Raw genomic sequence first — 4,018 nt, 5'->3', positions numbered from 1 at the left:
TATTTGAAGAACTCTTCTGATCTCCATGGGCACCAGGCATGCCCACGATGCACAGACATACACATAGGCAAAACACTAATGCATATAAGTTAAAATAAATCCTTTTAAAAAACGGGAAAAAACTCTGGTCTATTTATAGCCACTCATATTCTCAGACCCCATGGGCTCATTCTTTACCCTACCAATTTTAGAGTGCACAGCTCAGCTCATTACTCTGCCTCTGGAGCCCCTCTGAAGAGTCAAGTTGACTCTTTGGTGACTATCAAAAGTGACCACATAGGCCAGACTTCAGAGCAGTCCCCTGCACACCACGTGTCCTGACTCAGAACTGACCAGGGGAGCTCTGCAGACTGGAGGGTGCTTTGCTGACTGACTCACACCCTCTTTCATGAGATGAAAGGGTAGAAGCTGAACTGGAGAAGGTGGTAACTGGTGAGTGACCGACAGGCAGGTTCACCGGTCTTGAGGGACCAGAACCCTGCTTTTCCATCTACACAAGAGAGATCACTTGAGCACAGGACACCAGAGTGACCAATCCGTAGCTTCTCTCCGTTTCCTGCTTCACATTTGCCTGGGGTTAGTGTTTCCCTGCTGACCAACCATCTCAGAAATGTGATGGATGCTCACTCCACAGAAACACGCGACAGTGAGTTACAGTCAGTCAATGGCCTCCGAGATAGATGCCAGCATCAAGTCCACAGGCTTCAGTCAATTGCAGGTACAGGTGCCCAATCAAAAGGCCAGCATCACTGCTCCAGGTGACCATGAGGCATGTTCCACAAAGGTTCCCCATGGCATGGATTCCAGTGGCCCACAGAGGCAGGTTGCTTGTGAGAATACCTATATAGTCGTATACACTTCCCTGCCCTGACTCCCTTCATTGCCTCCTCTACCCGTTGTGTATCCCCATGAGAGGCTACGGATACAGAGCTGCTGCACCTGCAATGAACACTTTTTCTCATCCAGAGCACATTTTCTGTGCCCGGCAGAGCTGATGTGGTCATTGGCTGATGCACCAGTGGTTTCTGAAAGGCACTTTCAGATTGTCAGGTATCTGGTGTGCCTCTACTATAACAAGACGTTGCTTATAAACCTAGCTTCCTGTTTGATGTTCATTCTATAGGTATGGTGCAGCTTTCAAAACATACAGATGGGACTATTTCTCTGTATATGTATATGGTCTGCAAAATTAGACCAACTAACATGCTCCCTTTCCCCCTTTACTTCACACCAAGTAAAAGATAAGCCAAAAAAGAGGAGACCCAACTGGCACTGAAATAATTGCATTTATGATACTTCTGTCATTCTGGGAGTGGAGGTCAAAAGCTAGTGTCATCAACAGCAAAGGAATAGAAGGCCACAGGGCCAGGAAAATTCAGTGTGTAGCCCTCGGATAGAACCCTTAGCCTCTTCTTCATTTACCTTCTATTAACATGAATTGATTTTGGTGTTTGTGCTTTGGGGACTGAAGCTCAGCCTCTTCAATTTCCACAAGACGTTTGCTGGTCCAGAGTGGCCATTTGGCCCCCGGTAACAGACTTGAGAACATGTTCTTAGATGGTATCTGGCTGCTGGGACAGCCCTGAACTTCTGGACTAGGTCCTTGAGTGGCTGCTAATGAGGACCTGGCAGCCACTTCCTGTAAACTGAGACTGTGCTTTTGTTTCCTGGCTGCCCAGACCCACATAATCACACAGAAGCTGTATTAATACAACACCATCTGGTCAATGACATAGACATATTTCTAGGTAGCTCTTACATCTTAAATCAGCCCATTTCTATTAGTCTATTATTGCCCCATGGCTTTGGTGTTACCTCATTTTCTACATGTCTTGTTTCCTCAGTGGTTGGCTGGCGTCTGCTTGATTCCACCTTCTCTCTATATATCTCTGTTCAGATTTCCTGCCTGGCTTTACTCTGCTATGCCATTGGCCAAAACAGATTTATTCAACCAATAAAAGCATCACATATACAGAAGGACATCCCACATCAGTTTCCCAGCTAATTCTGCAGCGCAGGAGGGAGTTCCCTCCCACTCTTGCCCAGTCTTCACCTGAAATGGGATGGATGTGTCCTCTGCTCCCAGGACTTTGTTGTTGCTGTCGCTGTTCCTCTGGCCCATGTGTGTTGAGAGTGTAGCCTCTCAGGAACCCAGTGTCATGTGTAGAATGAGTTGTTACTGTCAGACAAGGTGATGTGGGGAGGCACCTGAGAGGTGCTTTTGCACATGGCCACCGTGATGTCAGAGACCTGCCACTTGCTCTTACCACTTTATGAAGAAAGACTCCAAAACATCATAGATGCAAAAGAAAGAAAATAGAAAGAGGTACCTCCTATGACTTCCAATTTATTACTGACAAGTGTAAGGGTTTTTTTTATTAGAATAAATCACATTTTCCTGGAACAAGAGGACATTTTGGAGGAGTAGAAAGATGTGATCGTGGTGGTGGTAGTAACAGATATGTTTAGCATCAGCAAAGAGGAAGAATGGAAGGGAAAGGCTGGATAGCATTAATCTCTCCATCACACTCTGGGGAACAAGCACAAAGCCAAAGATTTGTAGTTCTTTCTTCGAAATTGCAGTCCTACTGTAAAGGGACCCTACCCAGACATCCCTCAAATCCGCAGATGTCCAAAAGACGCTCCCAGATCTGTGTCTTCCTCCGACCTGAAAATCTTTTCTTATCCAATCTCGCCACCCTGCGGACACTGCGGGCACTGCAGCCTCGGTCCTGACATCCACCCGGAAGGTCTTGAAACACTGGCTTAAGAGATCAGTTTCTGGAGCGACAGGGGGGTTGTATATTGTTCTTTTGTCGGGGGAGGACTGTGTCAATTATTGGGGAGATGTCTAGAATATAATCTTTTTGGCTCCCAGTCTACCATTCTACCTCCAATTTCCTGGAAAGGCACTCGGGTATGGGTGAAGGTGGAAGGCATCCCTACTCTTGTATCTTTTTTTTCTTTCCGGATTCCCCACCCCTCGCCGCATCCTCTGTTTTGTAGTTTAGGCCTTGGCACAGAGTTGGTATACTCTGTGCTAACACAGAGATGGGGTGTTCCTGCCTCTCTCTCTAATCCTCCGAAGCATCGGTGCGGCGCCCTAGCCCCTGGTGGTAATATCACGCTACTGCGTGGCTTGCTGTGTGAAGGCACAGGCACTGGCCGCTGAGCATCTCTCCATGCCTTTCTGGTCTGTAAGATGCACTACAGCCTAATTGGATTTGAGGGACGAACAGGATCACCTGGAGGAAAAATTATTAGTGGCCGAAAGGTGAAGGTTTCTTCTTCCTAGTACCTCTCGCTAAAGGGGGAAAGAATTGGACCAAAGTCAGAATCTCTCTGGACTCTCAAAAAACTTGGACACCCTCTATTACACTCTTACAGAGCTACCTGCTCCGCAGTCATCTACAGTGGTCTGGAACAGCTCAGGATCACGGGGACCGCGCCTGGGTGCCACAAGCCAGAATTCCCAGGAGCTCAGCACATTCCTGATTCATGGGACCAGTTTGCTGAGGTTTGTGAATTAGGGACTTCAGAGAGCACGGAAATGGAAGGAAGAGAGGGCTGCAACCCAGAAAAAGTAAGTGGAGAAAGAAAAGGTAAAAAGAACAAATGGAGGTGTCCCCTGAGAACGCTCTCTTCCAGGCCACCCAGACAAGTGAAGATGGAGCAGCTGTTCCCATGGTCAGACTCTCTAACTCTAGTTCCGAGACTGACTCCTTGTCGGTCGGCTTAGGGGGCTTGGACCCGAGACTACGCTTTGGTCGAGGGCAGCTGGGGGGTCTTCAGAAGTGGAACTGCGTCTGGCTGAGGCTGCGTTCCAGAGATAGAGGGATTCCATGCGTCCCTTTAGCGATTTGCTGGGAGAAAAGCGCTCGGGCGCCTCCTAGCGTGGCTAGCGAAAATCCTAGCTTTTCCCACCCCACGTGGTTCGCTAAGCAGAGGAAAAATTTACTTGCAAGACCGCTTTTCCGCACTTGCTCTGATGGCGGCGCTGAGACCTATTCGCCTCTTT

Source organism: Myodes glareolus, chromosome 10 (genome assembly GCF_982192425.1).
Source record: "Myodes glareolus chromosome 10, mMyoGla1.1, whole genome shotgun sequence".
Taxonomy (NCBI): Eukaryota; Metazoa; Chordata; class Mammalia; order Rodentia; family Cricetidae; genus Myodes; species Myodes glareolus.
This window is presented reverse-complemented; position numbering follows the sequence as displayed.